At 43.6% G+C, this 23491-nt stretch overlaps 1 pseudogene; it reads right to left on the minus strand.

The window, feature by feature from the left end:
* Nucleotides 1-853: 853 nt before the first annotated feature.
* LOC101616780 lies at nucleotides 854-2960 on the minus strand (annotated as a pseudogene).
* Between the last annotated feature and the right edge of the window lie 20531 nt (nucleotides 2961-23491).

The raw sequence follows: 23491 nt of genomic DNA on the forward strand, positions 1-23491 counted from the left end.
GCTGAAAAGAATGTGCATTCTTCAGCATTTGGATGAAATGTCCTGTATATATCTGTTAGGTCCATTTGTTCTATGATCTAATTTTTTTTTCTAAAATCTGTAGGCTTTTTATTCAGTTAAGAGGTAGACAGATGAACATGGAAGGCTGTCCAATTTAATTTACCCAAAGTTCATATTCCACTTTATTCACCTATCCCACACTGCCAGAAATCTCAAAGAAATAACCACAATTGCCAAGAAGGCTTTTACTTCCTATTTCTCAGCAAAATGTCAATTGATTACTTGCAAAGAAGTTACTACTAACTTAAATTTCCAATGTGTCAAATAATTTCATCCATCTTAGAAGTTCCCACATTTGCCAATACAACCTGCCACAAGTGACAGGAAGGCATAGTGCCAATGACTATTTCTACAAGAGACTACAAGGGAAGCTTCAGTTACATTTTGTTGTTAAATTACTGTGCATGTTGGGGTGGAAGCTGGTGAAACCAACAAAGCAGAGTGGATGCCATCAAATGGCCCTACCTAGCTGTTTTAAAACAAAACCCACAGACCAAAATTTATCTTTAGAGACAATATTAAAACATAATGGAATTGAAGCCTGATACAAAACAGAGAAATATGTACAGGAGTTCACAACCCAGAAGAAAAGGGAATCTTAGAAGGAACCAGTGGAAACCTGGTTAATTTTACACAGCTAATTTTGAGACAAATTAGATTTAGCACAAAAGCAATTACAGCATAAGTAACACTTCCTTCTCATAGCTCCCAAATGTCAGGAATTCTCGTCTGTCTTCTGTAACACTAAATCTTCCAGGGAGCAGGTACATAAGGTGGTCCTAGACACTGACATTTATTTTAATCTTGGCTTCTCTTTCAGGATGACCTATTTGAAAATTGCCATGATAGTGGCACTGATCAGACCAGAAATAGGGACTGTGACAAACCAGGCCATAAAAATGTTGTGGAAGAGTCGCCAGTCAACAGCCTTTTTGGATCGGAGTCAGCCAACAGACACTACAGAGCCCACTTTACAATGTGTTGTACTAATGGGAAGGCCAATGTTTGATGCGATTACTACAGTGAGGGCAGATGCCAGTTCAATACTGAGGCCACTAGAGGGTGTGATGGGTGTCAGGTCTTTCCCCATGGTCTGGATAACTCTCCTTCCCCAGACCCACAGCCCAATACAGATGCCAAGACCACCATAAAGAAGAAGCCATATTGGTGTTGCCATTTTTGAAGAAACATCTCCTGTTTTATAAACCAGGTACAAAGCAACTAGAGGACCAACAGCATTACTGACGTCATTGCCACCATGGGCAAATGACCCAAAGCAGGCTGTAAGGATCTGCAGGAACTGGAAGAGAAGAGATACTTCTGGCTTATCCTGGTCATACCACTCTTCGAGACAGCCCCTACTTCCTTTTCTGTCACTCAGACCCATTTCAGCCTTGATGGGCATTTCCATCTCACTTGCTGAGTGAAGGTCAGACACAGCATTGCAGTAACTAGTGTAACTGTCCATTCAAATGTGCTTCTTGGTATCTGTATTAGGCCATGTCAGCTTCTCCATCTCTTCTCCCTTCTGTTCACCTTCTTTGGCATGGAATGAATCCAGGGGCATACCACAAATTGCCATGGTGTAGGAGGTGTAGCTATTGTTGTGACGCAAAGGCTTATCCCCAGAGTCCCCCATGCGGTCCCCCACCTTGGCCAGGTGTAACTTATGGAGCAGTTCTTTGTACAAGCCTGAGTCCTTATGCACAGTTTGGTACTGGTAATGGCCACTGGAGTTTATCTGGTTGCTGACCGTCTGATTGAACTGAACAAGGCTCCCATTAGGCAACTGCACTGCACCATTGAAGGCACTGTCAATGCTGGTCTCCTCTTTCAGATCCACACTGGGAAGTCGCTATTGCTCTGGAGCTTCCTCCAGGTCACCAAGTTTGAATGACACTGTTCCCTCCTCCACCACAGCCTGGAGTGGCCCAGTAGCAGATCCTACCTCAGAAACAGGATTCCTGTTCTCACTATCACCAAGGGACAACTTAGTTTCTTCATGGTCCTCTTTCAAGCTGTTCTTTTTTTTCCATTAAGGGGCTTTCAGAAGGACTAGACTTTATTTCTCATTCAATTTTTCTCTTCATCCTGGGACATACAAAGAACCAGACGAAAAGGGCACAGAGAACTGCACATCCCACCGAGATGAGGATGGTACCCCACAGAGGAAGTTTGTCAAAGCCCAGCAACGGTGCTCCAGTATACATGATGGAAAAGAGGTTTATTCCAATTGTGCAAGCATAAAAAACTGGCAAAGCACGCAAACCATTAGGAACTGGATCTGCCTTAGGGAGGATGAATGCACGAACAAGGAAGAATAAAATTCCAGACATAATACCAGAAAGCAGTGGAGAGATGAACCAAGACATCACAATTCTTATCAGTTCAGACCATCTGACACCTTCTTGCCCCTCTGCCACAAGGGAAAAACCAATGGTTGCGCCGGCAATACAATGGGTCCCAGAAATTGGGAGCTTCAAAAACGAAGCCACTAGTTGCCACACAGCAGAACCAAACATAGCACTGACCTAGCCAGCCATCAGCATCGTTTGGTTTGAGCGGTACATCTCCACATCAATCAAGCCCTTCCGGATGGTTTCACTCACTTTGGCCCCCAACAAAACTGAGCCCATAGTTTCAAAGATGCTAGCTAAGATGCAGGCTTGCTTCGGGGTCACTACACCTGAGCCCACGGCTGTACCAAACGAATTTGCTACATCATTGGATCCCCTGGAGAATGCCAAGACAAATGCAATGATGAAGCCCAAGATGAGCAACCATAGGTAACCCACCAAATGAGTAGTAGCTAGGATAGGTGCTTCGGTAGATGTCATTTTCTACAGTAGTGGTTCTTTAAATAAAAGAAGTACTACGCGACTTTCAAGATGTGTAAACAGAATATGAGGTATCAAAACACTGTAATAATTAGTATATATTTCATAAAATCAAATACTGTAAACTATGGCACGGAACCAAGCTTGGGAGTTACTGCTGTACTCTGGGCATGGGCGTCTGTTGTTTGGAGTTTCTTTGGTTCTGAAGGGCTAAAAGCACGGAGCAGAATTCCATGGCGAATTAGAGAAAGGACGCAAGTTCATCCAGATGAAAGGGGGCCGCGGAGCTGAGACAAGGAGATGCAGGCCGCAGTGGCGGGTCGGAGCCACGGACCTACGCAGTGCGGGCGGCCTGGGACAGCGGCACCGGAGATGGCTCGCCGGCCGAGACCCACCCAAGAAACAGCTGCGGGCGTCTCAGCGGCAGAGAAGCAGCATGCTGCGCACCCGCACCGGCAGCCATCACCGGCGGAGCCCGCCGCCCTCCGGTATTCATAGCCGGCCTCGCGACCTGTGACCCACCGCTTCTCGCGCAGGCCAAGCCCCCCTATGATCTAATTTAATATAGATGTCCCTCTGTTTATTTTTTTGCTGGGATGACCTTTCAATTGATGTCAGCCACTACCACTGTGTTTGGTGTTATCTGTGACTTTAGTTCTAATAGCATTTGTATGATGAAGTTGGGAGCTCCATGTTAGGTGCACATATGTTTAGGATTGTAATGTCCTGTTGGAGTGTGCCTTTAATCTATAGAAACTGGCCTTCCTTATCTTTGTTAACTAACATTGGACTGAAATCTACCTTGTCAGATATTAGGATAGCAAACCTCTGCTTGTTTTCTTGCTTGGAACATCTTTTTGGAACCTTTAACCCTACGATAGTGTCCATCCTTTGTAGAAAGGTGAATTTTGGAGGCAACAAATTGAAGGATCCTGCTTTTTTTTTTTTTTGGTCATTTTTTATTTATTTATTTGAGAGCGACAGACACAGAGAGAAAGACAGATAGAGGGAGAGAGAGAGAATGGACGCGCCAGGGCTTCCAGCCTCTGCAAACGAACTCCAGACGCGTATGCCCCCTTGTGCATCTGGCTAACATGGGACCTGGGGAACCCAGCCTCAAACCGGGGTCCTTAGGCTTCACAGGCAAGCGCTTAATCACTAAGTCATCTCTCCAGCCCAGGATCCTGCTTTTTAACCCAGTCTGCAAACCTATGTCTTTTGGTTGGGGCATTGAGTCCATTGATATTAAGAGATATTATTGAAAGGTGTGTAGTTATTTTTGCCATTTTTTTAGTTTATCCACTTTTACCTTTGCTCTCTTGAATTAACTAGTATTTGAGTATGATTTATTTTTTTCTGGGTTCCTTATTTGTGTGCTTTTCTTTCTCTTGAGCATGGAGGATTCTTTCCAGTATTTTCTGAAGAGCTGGTTTTTGTTTTCAAATATCCCTTTAGCCTGTTTTTGTTGTGGAATTTCCTTATTTCTTCTAGTATTTGAATGGATAACTTTGTAGGATAAAGTAACCTTGGTTGGCAATTGTTACCTTTCAGAACTTAGAATACATACAAGCCCTTCTGGCTTTTAAAGTTTGTGTTGAGTAACCTGCTGTGATCCTGATGGACTTGCCTTTGTATGTAACTTAATTTTTCTCTCTAAGTGCTTTCAATATATTTTCTTTGGTTTGTGTGTTTGGTAGTTTAATTATAATATGGCAAGGGGAGGTTCTTTCCAGGTTTTGTCCCTTTGGTTTTCTAAAGGATTCCTGTATCTGCATTGGCACCTCTTTTCCAACTTGGCAAAAGTTTTATTCTATGATTTTGTTGAAAATGCCTACTATGCCTTTGGAGTGAAATTCTTCTCCTACTATACCCTGAATTCTTATGTTTGATCTTTTCATAGTGTCCTGAATATCTTGAAATTCCCATTTATACTTTCCTATTAGTTTGTCTTTTCATTGTTGGACTGTATTAGATCTGCCATCTGGTGTTTTAGTTTAGATATTCTGTCCTCTCCTTCATCCATTCTACTGGTAAGATTTTCTACAGAGTTTTTTAGATGTATCAATCAATTTGATGTTATATATCTTCAGGGTAGGAGCATAAGGTGCTAGGTGTGGCTCTTAAGACTCTCAGAGTATCTACAAACGTGAGGATTGATGTTGGGTTTGCCTGCTCTGAGAGTATTCAAGTAATCTGAGTGGAACAAAATATAAGCACACTCTAAAATTTAACTAAACAATGTACGTACACATTCAATGAAGAAGAGCACAGAATATTTTTGCAAGAGTAGGTATTATGACAACCAGATCCTCTAATAAAGACACAGTCCCTTAGGATGTGTGTTGCCCCAAATCCTTAATCCTGTCAACTAGAAGGCTAATATTTCTGGTCTGTTGAGGGTTCCAAGTCAGCTTGTGACCAAGTGAGACCCTTCCCTAATGAACAACATTAAGAGGAAACAAAGCCACTATAAATTAGGAAGCAACAAATTGACAAGCCCCCCAAAAAGCTTAAGAGTGGCAAATCTGACCCTCCATCAGATTTAACATATAATTTATCCTGATATAGAAGGTGCAATGAGCACTTCAGATTCAAGCGTATATACCTTGCTTATTTGGTGGGTACTGAACTGGTGTTATCTCAGTTACCTTTTGGGATGATTTTTGTCTCTGTTATGCTGTGCCCCTGCTTGGGTCCCTCTTTGTTGCAGTGTGGGTTTAAGTGGGCTGGCTGGGGTGCTGGATCGCTGCTCTGGTCGCCGGTGCTGGGTGCTGTGAACTCCCTCCCCCTGTTCTCTGGTGCTTGTTGGAGCTTGTGCTGGCAGTGGGGGAGGGGAGGCTGTGAATGGTGGCTGTAGTTCTCCCACTGGTCAATGTGATCCTCTGCTTCATGAGGTACTCCTCAGTCGGTCGCTGCAGTCCTCCCTTCATGTTTCTTGAGTTTGGGAGGAATTCTGGTGTGAGTGGAGAATTCCTTCACCTGGCTTTTCCTGTGGCTCAAGCCAAGCCTTGCAGCTATGGCCCCACGGACCGGTGCTGCTACTTCTTCTGGAGCTGCTTCTGTCTGTCTGTGTGGGCTCTAGATGCTCTCGAACTCTCCTACTTCTCTGCTGCCATTGGTAATTTCGTTACACCTCACCTTTTAGTAGAAGAGTATATTTTGCTGTTTTTGTTTTGTTTTGTTTGTTTGTTTCTCCCCTAGGCTTCTTTGGCATGGTTCCTATGCTGCCATCTTAAGTGGAAGTTCCTTTCTAATATCTTTGTGTCTCATGTTCTTGGATTCCCTATTTACATTAGTCCTGTCATTTCTCTATATACCTTCCTTGCCCAGTAACTTTTATCTTACTTATTCTACCCTGTTTTCTCATCTTCTGTACTTTGTAACATGCTTCAAGTGTTGCAAAGAAGCTCAAACGATGACTAAATTATGTAACTAACAATTTTGTGTTCTGCTTCTAATTCTACATAGTGTCTTTAAACATGTAGATTTTACCATCTACTTGTACATTTTGCATATTTTCTCCTCTGACCTCTCTATCCACAGGTAAATGAACAACACTAGTTACTGTACCATTCTCAGAGATATTCTTTTAAAATGCAATAGACCTAGGGTAGTACTAGTCAATTTCTAAGTATATGTCTGAATTTCATATCTTAAAATCAGTTTGACCTGAAAATAATACTAGGATGTGTTTAAGCCAAAACATATTTCTCATGTATGTTCCTTATTTGATACCACTTATTGCTATATATATGGCCAACTATGGATACTAACCCTGGAGGGCCACATTGAACACACCTAGTGATTTGATGGAAACTACTGAGTATATTGCAGCAAATGATTAAATTCTGGTTACTTAGGGTGCTTTTATTTCCAATAAAATTTAATAAGATGTTTATAAAATTGACTAAATGCTTATAAATGTTTTGTAATAATATATCATAAACATTCATAAGTCTCAAATGACAGAAAATATTTTGGTGAATAATAAAGATATATATAGAACATTAAGAGACTCCACAAACTGATTTTATTTAGGTAACATAAGGCTTTAAAACATATTTTTTTTTCTGTTGCATATGTATAGTAGGTGTGATGTGATGTATTGTGCTGTGTGTATGTGTTTGTGTGTGTGTGTGTGTGTGTGTGTGTGTGGTGTATGCATGCATGTGTGCAGATGAAGCACCCTGTGTGTGCACAAAGGCCATCAGAGAATATCAGGTACCCCCTTCATCATTCACCTGCATGCTTCCTTTAAATGGATTTTTTCACTGATTCTGGGGCATGTCATTTTCATAAGCCACTGAAAACCTCTGTTGTCTGGATACAACCATGTGTGGCTACGGGGGTCTTGGGCAGTGGCCTTAGGCCCCCTCAGGCCATCATGTTTTTGCAGGAAGTGTTCTTAACAGCTGATCCATCTTGCCAACTCCAAACCTACTTTTTATGAAATATGTAAAGTAAGGAAAATTGGTGGAAGAAAATGGCAAATTAGTCAGGAAACTTTTCACGTGTTAAGAGGTGTCCACCCTACCATGCACATTATAATACTATACTCAATTATTTCCTCATTTAATGAGAATGTCTAAAAGGTGCAACAAATCTTAATAGCAAGGGAAATGTTACAGCATGTGTTTAAAATTGTTTATAATTCTCTGCAGTGGGTCAGCTATTTATTTTAACATTTTCTTGTCTCTATATGAGATGAAGAAAGTGGCTCTGATGATGCTTATCTTACTTACTGATTCATGCTTACTTCAGGATATTAAGTCAGGCGATGAAATTCGTTCTCTGTGCAAAATATATTCCTGCTTGTGTATGTAAGTTAGCTGACACACTCATACTCTCCTTGCCAGCTTACCTGCCGCATTCAGAAGAGCTCCTCTGACTGTAAAATTCCAGTCCCATCCCCACCCAGTCTTCAGTCTACATCTATATCCATAGCCTAAATCCTCCGTATTTTCATATGAAGCACTTACATTGACTTTATTCTTTGTGGCTTGCTTGCTTTTCTGTCATTGAACTACAGCATATAACTTAATGTTAAAGTGTTTAACATATAATAAATAGTAAGAAATAATATTCAGTAAGAAAAAGATTTTCAGGCAATCCATTTAAAACTACTTCAAAAAGCCATCAAATTGCAGAAGAGGGAGCGGAAAGATTTTTAAAAAGCCACAGGTTGGGAGGGAATATCCAGAGGAATTCTTTTGTGTATGTGCACATGTGCTGATTTGTGTATGTGTGTGTGTGCTCACGTGTATCCATGTGTAAGTTTCTGTGGAGGACAGAGGATAACCTTGGAGGTAGTTCCTTAGGTAGCATTTCTTTTTTCTTTTTTTTTTTTATTTGAGGAGAGGTGGGGAGGTAAAGAGAGATAATGGTCATGCTGCTGCAGAGGAATTCCAGATGCATGCGCCCCCTTGTGCGCATGTGCAACATTGCACTTGAGGTCACTGTGCGTCTGACTACGAGGGACATGGAGATTCGAACAAAAGTTCTTAGGCTTTGTAAGCAGGCGCCAAAACAGTTAAGCCATCTCTCCAGCCTTAGAATGATTTTTTTGTTGTTTATTTTTATTTATTTGAGAAGGAAAGAGGCAGATAGAGAGAGAGAGGATGGGCGAGCCAGGGCCTCCAGCCACGGCAAACGAACTCCATATGTATGCACCTCCTTGTGCATCTGGCTTACATGGGTACTGGGGAACTGAGCCTCGAACCGTGGTCCTTAGGCTTCACAGGCAAGTGCTTAACCATTAAGTCGTCTCTCCAGCCCCTCAGAATGATTTCTTTTTTTTTTTGAGACAAGTCTTAACACTGACTTGGAGCTTGATAATAGGCAACCCTGGCTGACCAGTGATCCTCAAGGTTGGGCCAGGCAATAGAACCTGGAAATATTCTGCCTATGCGTGAGGCAGGGGCATGTTTGCAAGGTGGTTGGAGGAAGGGCTGCCTAGTCACAGGAAGGTGGGCTGCACATGCGCACAGTGCTCCAAGCCTCGGCTCCTGCAGGGACCTCACCCTTGAGAGGCTCCCCTGGAGGGAGGAAGACATCCTCTTTCCTGCTGCGTGGAGCAGGAGCATCGCCTGAGGCAGGACCGGGCCAGAGGACACGGGACCTGACCGCCCCGCGGGGAGCCCTGTGTGGCGGAGACCTCCGAGGTGACGCTGCGGTGCCCGCACCTCAGCCCTGGGGACGCCCCCCGCCCGCCGCCGTTAACGCCTCGGAACCCGCGGCTGCCTCCAGGTGCGACCCGCGGGCGGCGCCCCCTGCCGGCGAGGCCGCGCTCTGCCCGCCGCTCCCTCCGCGCCTTCCCTGCGCCGCGCCGCCCGCCGCCCGCCCGCCCGCGTGCCCGCGCTGGCCGCGTGGGCTGGGCTCGAGCGCAGAGCGTGGGTCCTGCCCGGGCGTCGGGTCCAGGCGCCTCCCCAGCCCGCGGCTGCGCTTCTTCCGCGGGGAGGCTTTGCCCACGGTGGGGGCGCTCGGTGCAGCGAGGCCGCCGCTCTGCACGGGAGGTGGGGTCCAGACTGGGTGCGCGGTGTCCACTGGAAACAGTCCTTGCGTGGCCCGAGGGAGGCAGTGATGTGGTGGGAAGTGTACTTACGGTGTAGGCGCACTCGATGGAAGAACTTTGGTGCGGGGACAATTCATGTGTTGTCTACACGAAGAAGGGAAACTGCACTATGAGCTATGAAAGTTGGAAGTGAACGACCAGGATGGATTATATGAAGGTTTATGTATCTGGTATTGCGCCACTTTGTTTTTAGAGTTTCTAAGGTGACTGGATAACCAATATGCTTTCAAAATGAGTGATATATATATATGTGCATCAGTTAGGAATTCTTGTGTATTTTGATAATCGTGAGATTCACAGTCTGTACTCATAATATAGACCATGTATGATGAGTTTAGGATTTAGAGATAATAAGATTCATGCAATTTGGACTTAAAGGAGAAGCATTGGTCCTGAGAGATTCCTTTGCTTAAACCAAGACCTCTTGTATGAGCGTAGGGCTTCTGGGGAGGGAACCTCAGTCATAAATACCCATACACAGGAAGTCAAAGCCATAAGAATCAAGGGTCCTTGAAATAAATCAGTGGCAAGGCATATTTTCTTGAAATATTTATCTTTGAGAAGTGTGTTTTCCTCCAAAGGATAACAGCAATTTCCTATTTTTAGCATCATATGAAGATACTATCACTTTGAAGTCTAGCATGTCTCATCGCTGGTCTTCTTCATAGTGCACATTGAAAGGAGAGACCCCAGTAACATTATGTGAAATGCCTCCATTCTCTATTTATTTATTTATTTTTCTTGGTTTTTGTTTTTTTTTGAGGTAGGGTCTCACTCTAGCCCAGGCTGACCTGGAATTCACTATGTAGTCTCGGTGGCCCAGAACTCATGGTGATCCTCCTATCTCTGCCTCCCGAGTGCTGGGATTAAAGGCATGTGCCACCATGCCTGGCTTTCTTTGATTATTTTTGGTGCATTTTTACTAAGAAATAAAATTTTAAAAATTCAATAACATATGTTACCCATACTTACAAGGTAATCATGATTTGGGTGCTGCTCACCTTTTGCCTAGTATTAGTCAGCTTCAATAATTAGTGTAAGAGAAAGCATTCAGTCTAGTATATATTAAAATATAGAAACATAAATAATAAAATCTAGTAGCTTACTGAAGATTGTTTACATAACTGCTATACCAGAAAGCCATGGTAGAAAACTCATCTGTATTCACAGGAGCATACTTTGTTCTTTTTACTGTAAATTGGATAAAACTGTCTTATTTACAATTCCAGCTAGGGAAGGAACTAGTATTGAAAAACATAATGGTTATTTGTGTCTATAACTGATGTTTAGGAAAAAAACACTTTTCAATGTTTTAAGTTGTCAATACTGATTTGTTGAGAAACATATTAACCTAAACAGTCACTTTGCAAGTCATGTTGAGACTTGGGTTGAAGTGCAATATTCTGAGGACATGTTGTATGTATGAGAAATAAAAACATGGGAGAAACTTAAAATCACCAATATTTTAACTTTATAATACTGGGACTTCAAAGTTGCAACAAAGGATGCTGGAAATATATACTACTTTTACATTCGTCTAATTATTTATGACCCAATTTCTTTATCTTTATTTTTAAATTTTTATTCATTCATGTGTGTGTGTGTGTATGTGTGTATGGAAAAGAGAGAAAGAAAGAGATAGAGAGAATATATGGGAGAATGGGTGTGTCAGGGCCTCCAGTCACTCCAACCGAACTCCTGATGCATGCACCACTTTGTGCATCTAGATTATATGGGTTCTGGGGAATCGAAACTGGGTCCTTAGGCTTTGTAGGCAAGTGTCTTAACTGCTCTCTCTCCAACCCCCAATTTCTTAATATTCTGTATTTTCAGTCTTGAAAATATGTAGCTATATTACATAGCTAAAATAGTAAAAAATGCAATTCTGAACTATGATTCAATAAGTTTGTTTTCTAGAAAAGATCTAGTTTGTTGCATCATATTTACTTACTACATTATGCTCTCCAATGTCCTAAAAGGAGTGTTTAAGCTATTTTAGTTCTAGAATTACTTCCCCTTTCCTCAGGACATAAAAAATGTGATCTTATATTAATCTCATATAACCTCTTGTGATTTTGCCTTATTAAACATTGTGCCTTATTTTATTTAAAAAAGATTCATGCAACGATAGTGTACATCTCCTATAGTGGATTCTGGTGGGAAGGAAGAGGATGATAATATTTATGTAATTTTGTTACAGGATTGAAAATGATGAAACTCCTTTGTGCTCTTGGTGTGCTTAGAACTTTCCAAGCCAGTTCTCAAGTTCTTGTCCTACAAATCAGGAAAAGAATTGGTAAGCATAGACAAAAAGAAGGGTAAATTATGAAACATTTATTTTAAAAGGATAGAAATAATTAGAGTAGAAATACAGTAGCAAAGCTTGCAAGGTGAGAGGGTTTCTTTCACCACTTAGGAGGTGTGCAGAGGGAAAGCCTGCATGACAATTTGGATATTCTTATAACCTTAGGGGTGCAAATCAGGCATCTGATTGGAATGAGTCTTATGGCCAAGTTCAAATATATATGGAGGAGCAGGTGAGATGGCTTAGTGGTTAAGGTGCTTGCCTGTAATGCCAAAAGACCCAGGTCACTTACCTAGGATCCACATAAACCAGATGCACAAGGTGGCACATGCATCTGGACTTTGTTTGCAGTGGCTAGAGGCCATTATCTCATCTCTCTTAAATAAATAAAAATAAAATTATTTTTAAAGAAGTATGTTTGGGCCTTTGATTGGTGGGTCAGGGAAGACTCAGAAAGCACCTGCCCACAGAGGGAAAAGCCCTAGAAAATTTAAGAAGAAGGAAGTACCAGGAAGCTGCTCCTTTTCCCTTTTTTTTTTTTTTGGTTTTTGGAGGTAGGGTCTCACTCTAGTCCAGGCTGACCTGGAATTCACTATGGAGTCTCAAGGTGGCTTCGAACTCACAGCAATCCTCCTACCTCTGCCTCTCTAGTGCTAAAGGCGTGTGCCACCATGCCTGGCCTCCTTTTCACTTTTATAAAATGTTATTAATTTCTTTATTTGAGGGAGGGAGGGAGGGAGGGAGGGAAGGAGGCAGGGAGAGAGAATATGAATGGGTACTCCAGGGCCTCTAGCCACTACAAAATGAGAACTCCAGATGCATGTGCTACTTTGTGCATCTGGTTTTATATGGGTCCTGGGGACTGTAACCTGTGTGGTTAGGCTTTGTAGGCAAGCATCTTAACTTCTGAGCCATCTCTTCAGCCCCCTTATCACTATCTTGAATCAGACTGGAGTTGCCTTTTAGTCTTACCAGGGCAGGGTGACATCTGTGATGTTTTTGGGACCTAGGTCCTATACTGACTACCTGGAAAAATATTACACTGACACTACTCTCTGTCAGTGTGAATTTTCCATAATGATTTCATACACTGATATGTAAGGTACAATAGGCAATAGTGAGTAAGTTAAGACTTGACAAAAACAGGATGTTACATGCTCAGGAGAATAATAAAATTATAAGTAATTCACCAAATAAATACTGGCAGGGAGAGCTAGGTTTTTAAAAGAATATTTTATTTTTATTTATTTATTAGAGAGAGAGAGAGAGAGAGAGAGAGGGAGGGAGGGAGGGAGGGGGAGAGAGAGAGAGAGAGAGAGTACAAAATAGGCAGGGGAGAGAGAGAGAGAGGAAGAGAGAGCGAGAGGGAGAATGGGCATGCTAGGGCCTCCAGCCATTGCAAACGAACTCCAAATGCCTGTGCCCCCTTGTGCATCTGGCTAACATGGGTCCTGGGGAGTCGAACCTGGGTCCTTTGGCTTTGTAGGCAAGTGCCATAAGTGCTAAGCCATCTTTCCAGCCTGACAGGTAGGTTTTTAGGACGGCCTAAAATGCACCATGTTGCTATGAAGGATGATTACGATTGTTGTCCTTTAGTTGTGAGCTCTGAACTCATCCATAGTGTGAGTAAGCTGAGCAGAATTACACTGATGAAGGCATACCATGTTCTGTCATTAAGACTTTGTCTCCTATTTAGCTTCATGGAGCCTAAATTAAGATGCTGCAGGGGGGCTGGACAGATGGCTTAGTGGTTAAGGCATTTGCCTGTGAAGCCCAAGGACCCATGTTTGACTCCCCAGATTACACATAACCCTGACACACAGGATGATGCCTGTGCAAGGTCACACAGGCGCACAAGGTGGTGCATGCATCTGGAGTTCAATTACAGTGGCTGGAGGCCCTGGTGTGCCAATTTTCTTTTCCTCGCTCCCACTCTCTTTGAGAAAAAATGCTACAGGGACAAGTGCTATATGATAGGGAAATATGTAATGAATGATTTTAAGTCACTTAAGTTGTGGGGAAATTGAGTTTGTTACAACCCTCTCCTTCCAGGTGCTGCTTCTAATCAGGTGTTTTGTCCTAGCAAGAGAAGGTAGCTGCTGCACTGTGGGAAGGAGAGGCGTTTTCTTCAGTGGTATAGCCACTGGTTGGGAGGCCTCCATTCAGAATAATTTAATCCTGTAAAGAACCCATCCCCAAGATCCTGTGGGAAACTCTAGTAAACTTACTGTATCACAAAAAAGACATGAAAGCGGAAGGGAAGAAAGACTTTAGAAAGAGAGAGGGCAACAGTGGACTTGGGATGGGAACCATGGAGGTTAATAAGAGAGTGAAAGTGATAAAAAAATCTTTTGCTCACTGAAGTTAGGGCATATGGAATACTGTGTTTTGGTGAATGAAACCAAACTCTGTGAATACTGTGAGTAGGTGTGTGGTCACTGTGAGTACAGTCGTTGATAGAAATGAGTGTGGAGATCCCTGGATCCTTATGCTTTGCAGGAAAGCGCCTTAACTGATAAGCCATTTGTCCTAAATCGGAAACCTGCTTTCCTTTGGCCTCAGTCTCCTGATTACTTAGTATTAGATGCTTGAGTCATCAGAAAAAGCCAAAACTCTATTATTATTATTATTATTTTTTTGAGGTACGGTCTTGCTCTAGCCCAGGCTGGCCTGGAATTCACACTATTTAGTCTCAGGTGCCCTTGAACTCATGGCAATCCTCCTACCTTTGCCTCCCAAGTGCTAGGGTTAAAGGTGTGTGCCACCACGCCTGGCTTAATTTCTCTTCTATTTTGGTGCCTTCATTTTTTCCCCTGCTCTTATGCTGTAGTTAGCAACAGCTACTGTGAGGTCATGAATACTAAGTCTGGTCTTGTGTCTGTATGGCAGTATTGTATGCACTCCTCCTATTCTTTTGGCTACTGTATTCTTTATACAATGGACCCTGAGCTTTGGAGGGTATGATAGAGATGTCTCAGTACGTGATGAATGTTCCACTGCCATACTTAATTTTGGGTGCATATGTGGTATGCTATTGGATGCATGTGCTATGGTGGACTCATCTCTTTTATTGGTGAGTGTAGTGTTTTCAGATTCTTTCTGTTTTGTGATATGCTATGGAGAGTATCTGTAGATTTTTCTAGGATCAGTGTACAACAGTCTGTCAGGAGTATTTTTGGAGGTAGAATTAGAAAGAGGGTATGTGACTTTTGCACTTATAGATACAGGGGGAAGTTATTTTCTACAGTGGAACAGGGGGATCTATGACAACCTGGACCACATAAGATCTCCCCCTCTCACAGTTCCCAAGTGTCAGTTTCCTCTAAGAGCCACGAATAAAATATTCTACTTACCTGTTTTGATTCAACACTTTCTATTCAGACTTTTAGAGTTTACTACATGATAAACTTAAATAGCATGTGATTGTAGCATTTGTGGTCATCATTAAGGACACTTCACATCATTTTCTTGAGAGCTTTGCTGGAGAGTTTATTTTGGGTAACACAAATAGTCCTATACCCTTGATCAAAGAATAGCCCTCATCTAGAAATAAATAAGGGTTCTGTCTTATCTACTGCTAGTAGGAATGAAAATTTGTATAATGCCTATGGAAATCAGTATGAGACTCCTGAAAAATAAACATGTCACTGGGGCAAACCCCTACTGTAGAGAAGACAGTTAAGAAAAATTAAAAAAAATAAAATGTTTATATATATATATATATATGTATATATATATATAAATGTGTGTAAATATATATATATATGTATATATGTATGTATAAACATATATATATGCATATATGTATGTATAAATGTATATATATATATATAAATAAAGAAACATGAAAGCAGATCTACCATGTGATCCAGCTATACCACTCTAGGCACTCTAGGACATATACCTTAAAGACTCCACTTTTTATTACAGAGATGTTACTTAGACATGTTTGTCACTACTCTATTTGCAATAGCTAGGAATTGGAATCAGGTCAGATGCCCATGAACTGATGGATGGATAGTGAAGATGTGGCACATATGCACAGTGCAGTTCTACTCAGCAATAAGGAAAAATGAAATCATGAAATTTTCAGGAAAATGGATGAAGTTGGAAAAGAATCATTCTAAGTGAGGTCACACAGGCTCAGACAAACATTGCATGTTCTCTGTCATATGTGATTCTTGTATCAGCTGTAGTTAAGTGTAAGTAAATCATAGTAAACATCAGAAGTATGGGCACAGAATTAGAAGGCGACTAGGAGAACGTGGAAATATGGAGGAATGGGGGGAGGGGACACTTGATAGGCTAAGTGAGGTACAGAATATTAGGGCATGGGAGGATATTGCTGGTTAGGGGGAAAGGAGGGTGGGGGGAATCATACAAAACTAAAGACGACGGGAGTCCGTGTCATAGAAACCTTCCTCTTGGACAGAATTCTATAAGATAGTACCCTCAATAAGGATAAAGGGATGGTTAAGTCAGAAATGCCCTGTATAATGTGGAGAAAGCTTAATCCTAAAACTGTGTGCCCTGGCTGGTAATTTCCAGAGCAAGCATTGGTAACACCCATAGTGAGCTATTGATCAGGCAGAATCATGAAGTTCTTAAAAAAAATGTTGGCCATTTCCAAAGCAATTGGTTATTGCCAGAGTGAAAATGTATATGCTGCCTGGCTGGTCAATTTTGTAGCTTTCAGGACCAACAGTTTATTCACAGTGTTGATGACATTCTCCAGGAGGTCATGGAACATTTTCCTGACATATAACTGCTCACTAGCAGGGAGTTAGCTTCCATCTTAGTTGCAACTTGATTTTTTCAGTGTCTTGTGACTCTTAGCTCTGGTATATCAAAGCAAGGAGTTACAGTTTTATTGGTAGGAAATCGGGATATTTGTATGTGATGATCAAATGAAGTTATACATTGGATCAGTGAAGTGTGGAGATTGTATTTATGTATGCAAGATGTATATTGTACAGCTTTTTGACAGAGTTTGAGGATTTAGGAGATTCTGGAAGCTGGAGGAAATTAAGGATTTCTAGTTTTTTTTTCTGTGTATTTTATCGCTCATACTGAAGTCATTTTTGGGGGTCTGGGACAGCATATAATTTCTGTGTTTCATATTTTTTAGACAGAAATCTATCTACTTATTTATTTAAGAGACTGGGAATGAGAAAAAGTGTGTGTGTGTATGTGTGTGTGTGTGTGTGTGTGTGTGTATAAAGAGAGAGACAGAGAATGGGCCTACCAGGGCCTCTAGCCGCTGAAAATGATTTCCAGACACATGCGCCACTTTGTTCATCTCGCTTAAGTGGGTACTGTCAAATTGAACCTGGGTCCTTAGAGTTTGAAGGCGGCACCTAACCACAGAGCCATCTCTCCAGCCCAGCTTTGTTTTTGATTTGATGAATTGTGTAACCTTAGTCACAGGGCCTGGGAGCATTATACTTATTAGAAGTGTATTAGTTTCTTACCAGGAGAGATGGCTAAGAGAATTAGACACTTCCTTCCAAGGACTAAAGGCCTAGGTTGGAGTCCTCAGTACTCTAGTAAAGCCCAACACACAGAGTGGCATATGCATCTAGAGTTCATTTACAGAGGAAGCAGGGCCTGGCATACCATCTTTCCCCCCCCCCCCTCTCTCTCTCTCTCTCTCATTTCTCTCTCTCTCTGTGCTTCCAGAGAGGTGAAACTAAATATAATAGTGTACTAGTTTGCAGAAAGCTTTGGGGTTTCTGTTGTGCATGAGTAATTTAGAGTATGAGGTTGATGATTGCATTCTGAAGTTAGGGCATATGGAATACTGTGTTTTGGTGAATGAAACCAAACTCTGTGAATACTGTGAGTAGGTGTGTGGTCACTGTGAGTACAGTCGTTGATAGAAATGAGTGTGGAGATCCCTGCCACTCACTCTCTCTTCTCTTCTCTATTCTACTTCCCTCTTCCTCTTCAATCTCTATCTCTGTCGCTTCTACTCTCCTTTCCATTATCTCCCATCTCCTCCAGGACTTCATGCCTTGGAGATTATTGTTTGTATTTCCATTTGTTTTCTAGAATTTTAGGTGTGGTATATTTTATTTTTGTGAAAAGTATTCTCTGCCTATTTATTTATTAATGTTTTGAGTTTGTGCTGCTGGTTTGTGAAGCCCGGGGCATGGGCTTACTAAGTATACATACTAAGGTAAACTCCTAACTGTATGGTTTTGTTTTCATTTCCATTTGGTTATTGTTGGTAGATGGAAGTAGGATTTTTCTGTATCAGTTTTGTGTTCTGATATGTTGTTCAAACATGTATTATTGTTTGCTGGGAGCGTTCTTACATAGGTTTACTTAGAATTTTCTGCTTGCCTATAAATAGTTCAGTTATATTTCTTTTCAAATCTGAATGCTTTCATGTCTTTTCCTGCCTGTATTGTTTAGAGTAGTTCACACACTTTTAAGTTGAAAGTGAGAAGAGAGGAACATGCTATCCTTGTTCAAAGTTAGGGCAGAAGCATCCATTCATTTCACCATGAAACATGGCATTAGCTGTGAGTTTCTTACATGTGTTCTTTGTCAGCTTGACATAGTGCCTTTCTTTCCTAGTTATTGAGAGTTTTCAAAGATATTGCCTATTGAATTTGATCAACCAATTTCTCTGCATTAATTGAAGTGACTATGTACATTTCTTCTTTAGACTAAAGAGTCTTTCTGGTGCTGTGAGTAAAGGCATGATCCAGCACACCCAACTGCATTCAAACATGGCAAATATTTCTCTTTGGGGGGAAGAAAGAGAGGGGAGTGGCTAATGTGCATGGCAAGGCCTTGTGCCACTGTACAGGACACCCAGGCCCATGTGCCCCTTTGTGCCTCTGCCTTTACGTGGGTACCAAACCTGGGCTGTCACACATTGGTAACTGGTGACATGAGCCAATGAACCCTCTCTCCAGCCAGATGCAAACATTTTAAAATGAAAGAGATAACGATGACATGGTCTGAGAATAGCAATTGGACCAGAGGAAGATGAGTGGAATTCCAGGATGTTCCACTTGACTGCTCCCAGAAGCTGTAGATGGATGTGGAGGAAAAGACTGGACTCTGCACCTGTGCAATTGACAACTGTCATGTATTGAGTCCTTCCCTCCATAGCTTGCACACACTATGGTTTGCCACCCATGCCATGTCAAACAGTCACTACTGAGAACTTTACGTGACAAAAGCACTTTTATTGAACTGGAGAGATGGCTTAGCAGGAACGGCGCTGGCCCGTGAAGCCAAGGACCCATGTTCGACGCTCATGATCCCACATAAGCTGGAGGAAACACAGTGGGGCAAGGGCAAGGCCCTCCATGTCCACTGGGTGGCAGAAGTGTCTGGGTTTCATTTTTAGTGGCTGAGACTCTGGCCCAACAATTCTCTTGCTCTCTTCCTCTGTCTCTGTCACACACAGACTCTCTGTGAAATAAAAGGTCTTTTCTTAAATGTCGTACACAGGCATAAATGTTATACATCCTCCAACTCCTTTCATCCTTCCTCCTGTTCCCCCACCACACCTCTCCTTCATTCCCAGCCCACCCTAGAACAAGGGGGATCTGTCCTAGGTGAGGAGAGGCCTTTGACTCCTTGAGTGCAGGAGGCATCCAGGCTGAGTCTTATCCAGTCCCCACCTAGAGAAAGGGACACACCCAAGAGATCACTCTACTACTCCACTGGCTTCAATTCCTCCTCCTCCTCTTCTTCCTCTTTCTTCTCTGTGGGTCAAGCAACTCATATCTTCTCTTTTCACGCTGTGAGAGGAAAGTCATACTCCGTTCCAAGCCTTACCTTTTCAAACAGGCACTGGCTGAATATCTTTGTGTCAGGGCATGAGCCTTCAGGGAGAACACCTGCCTTTTCTTGGCAAGTGGAGGGGTTTGAAAGTCAGATTCCTTCTCTGGACATGTGAGACATAGGAGGTGTCTCCTGAAGGACAGAGACATATGTGGGTGTCCCATTTCAGGAAGAGTCCCTAGGGTACAGCCTGGGCTAGGAGGACGCCTGTCTGGGGAGGTCCTCGTTGTCTTCTCTGCTCTTGTCTACTGAATATTTACAGACCCCTGTAGGAGCAACTCCTCTTAAATCTGAAGCATGTGGGGGCCCCAGGTTCTCAGAGTGGTTTCCATGGTCACGGGGAGCAGCAGTGTCCTGGCCAACTCCTACGGAGTTGACCTTTGACAGCCTGGTAGGACCGAAAGAGCTTAGGCCCCATGACCTGTGCTTCTGTAGCTTGGTGAGTGTGAAACAGATGTGTACACTGACCCCTTGGTGTGGGCGCCTCTTTTCTCTCTCAGCATCTCGCTCTGCGCTCAATTCAAAAGTAGTTGCCTCCACTTGCGGTTCTCCTGGATTCCTGGGTTCACGCACTCTTCTTTTCTTGTTTGCAGCCTGGAGGCGCTTCTCCACGAGCTGCAAGGTGAAAATGGGTACTTGTAGCTCCTAAACTGGGAGAGACACCAGGGAGGAGGACACTGGCATGGAGACCACTGGAGATAGAGAGCGAGGTTCTGGGAGCCACCATGCAGATCTCCTTCCAGCTCCTCATCTCTGCTTCTGACCAGGATTCCATTCCCGTTCTTCTTGCCCGTACTCGACATCCCCGATTTGGGAGCAGCCCCGTTGGCCACCCATGGGCAGCCTGAATCAAAGCCACGTGGGTCTCATGAGTGAGGTCTGTTCCTTTTCCTGGTCTTCGTGCTGTCTCTTCCACATGGTCTCACATTCTACTTGGGACATTTCTTCCCCTCTGTTGTCTTCCCACTATATCCTCCTACACTCTCCACTCTGTTTTTTCCACTTGTTTCCCTGCCAAGTTCTACCCGTCCTTCTCCTTCCCCTGTCTACCTGGTCAAGTGTAAGTCCCTCTTCCTCTTCATGCTCTTTGTTTAGCGCCGTGATGTCTATATCTGGGTCTGGGGACAGCATTTTGTCCAAAAATTTAGGGCTAATAATGGCCTCTACCTGTAAAGGTAAGGAAGAAGGCATGAGTGTCTTTGGCAGTTAGAAGCCCAAGCCAAGCCATTAGAACCTCCAGGAAATCATGTGAAAAAGGCCAATCCAATGCAGTTTATATCATGTGGATATGAAATTATGATGAAGACCAGTTAAATGCATACATTGGGAGGGAGGGTAAGAGAGCCAAGGAGAAAGAAGGAGAGACAGACAGTCAGACAGACAGACAGAGAGGAGAGAAGAGAGTGAAAAGCAAAGAGAGAGAGACAGACAGAGAGAGAGAGAGAGAGAGAGAGAGAGAGAGAGAGAGAGAGAGATATCAGCCAATGAAATATAAGGACAGAGCTCAGCCTTTACATCAGCAAGGTTTATCATACAGACAGCAACTCAGCTGAGTATTGAGGCAAGAAGATGAATTCAAAGTGGCCGAGAAGGCATTCTAAGTTCGTGGACAACACCAGGACTGTAGACACAGCTCACTTTGTCAAGAAAGTCCTGCTGGGAGCACAGTTCATCCAGGTAGCTGAGGAGTCCTGGACCTGGGTACAACACCAACTCTTCCTGCTGCTTCTCAGGTTTTTCCTTTTCCATCTGTGGATTCTTCTCCCCTGTTGTAGAGAGAAAACATCCCTCAGGCCAGCGAGTGACATTCAGACCCTCATGGTTGGCTTCAGGCAGCTCTGTTAGTGTTTTGTAGTCTGAGGGTCTCCTGCGTTTGGTTGCTTGCGGTTGGGCAGGGTGGTTGTCCGGGCAACTCTACAGAGGTGCATGCTAGGGGAACGGGGAGAATCGTTGTGCATGCTCTGTTTCCAGATCTCCACAGTCAGCTGGGCTGGTCAGTGTTCAGATGACCAGCACTATCCCAGAATGAGTCAGGACATGTTGGCCTCTGCACTGACGAGATGGGACAGGGGAATATGTGGAACATCTAGAGCGGGAATGTGAGAGTATTTTTGAGTCCTTATGTGCTTCTGGCAACTTGTCCACCCAGTTTCCAGGGCATCATCACATAGTTTGTTGAGTGTATGTACAGGTGAGGGGAGGGAGTGGCAGTGAAGTTGCACAGGTCCATACTGATTTTGCGAACAAGATGGGGCTACACTGTGTGGGGGTGGTTGGGCTGGCATAGCTGATGGCCCATTCTGAGGGCACTAGACTGCTGGTAGTACTACATCCCCTCATGAGTGCTTTGGTATCTACATGAGCAACTGCAAATATGTCACGAGACCTACCTGGTTTCAGGATGAGCTCAGGGGTTGGAGGCATTTGTGGATCCTGTCCCAGTGGAGCTGGAGGAGGCTGGCACTGGGAACCACTCATGTTTTCCCACCTTGCCTTTTCTATCTTCTCCTCATCTTCAAACTCTGTGAACCTGAGGGAGAGGAAGATACAGTCTCAGCTGACATGGATTCCAGACTCAGGTCTGAACACCAGTTGAGCGCTCAAGGGAAGGATGGGTGGGGTCAGGCCCTGAGTTGGGCTGGTGCAGTTCCAGAGTTTGGTGATCCTGGCCAAGAGCCGTGGTTCTGGGCACAGTCTACATACTGTGCAGGAGTCAAGTCAGTCCCAGTTGGTCCAGGCAAAACCATGAGGACACATCTCCTCTAGACATCTCCAGACCCTGGCCTGAACAGTAGATCTGACTGCCAATCTGGTCAGGCATAGGGGTGATGGCAGCGTATCCCAGGGGTCATGGACGGATCCGAAGGCGATGAAGCTGACACTGACAGCGCAGCCATGACCAGGGAGACCAGGGACCAGGAGAAGGCAGAAGCCAAGCTCACTGCTATGGCTGCTTCTCTCTGAAATCTGGGTTTTCTCTTTCACCCAGGTGCCTATTTGAATGAGGGGCCATGCATGGGTCAAAGGCAAGACAGACACTGTTCTCAGATTGTCTGAGAGGCTGCTTCCTTCGGCCATGCCTCCACCATTGTCACCTACATCTGTGCCTACTTCCTTCAATCAGCAGTGGTGCTGGTAGTCAAGAGTCACCACAGATCGTTTGGATGTCTGGCAACAGTCAGGGCTTGATGCATAACCAGTGAGGAGAGAGCTTCTGCAGACATGGCACATAGACCTCCTAGCTTTCCTTGGTTCAGGAGCTACCTCCTGGTCTTAAAGATATCCATAGAAGGAGTTGAGCTCGTGAAAACCTTGTAACTACTGCGTGGGTGCAGAGTGCCACAAAATGTAGTCCAGCTGAGCCATCCACACCCACCCCGTCTCCATTTTCCAGACTCACTTGTTGGCCATCTCATGGTATTTCTTCTGCTCAGAGGAGTTTGCAAGATTCCATTCCTGCAAACCCCTCTGCAAGCCTTCCTCCTCCTTCATGTTGGGATTCTGCCGAGCCAGGGTCCGAAGTACTGGTCTGAAATTCACAGTCAACACTCAAAATCCACAAACGTGCTCTCCATCCCTCGCTGACTCTACCCAAATCACACCCTCACGCCAACGTGGACACTTGGTCCTCCTGCACCCCTACTTTCCACCAAACATCAGCACCAATTGTTGTGTCAGTGTCTTGATGTTGTTGTGAAGCTGACCCTGTATTTGCAATGAATGTGACTGGAAATGGGAGTGGGTGTTAGAGAGATTTACATCATTATTGAGAGGGGCCTTCAATGGGATAGTCCTCTTCTACCACGGGAGTAGATCATTCAGGTTCTCCCCTATTCAGGTGACAACACAGGTCAGAATTCAGGATCGGTCACAACTACAGTGAGCCAGCTGGCACCTGGATGAGCCACTGCT

Source organism: Jaculus jaculus, chromosome 12, assembly GCF_020740685.1.
Source record: "Jaculus jaculus isolate mJacJac1 chromosome 12, mJacJac1.mat.Y.cur, whole genome shotgun sequence".
NCBI classification, from domain to species: Eukaryota; Metazoa; Chordata; class Mammalia; order Rodentia; family Dipodidae; genus Jaculus; species Jaculus jaculus.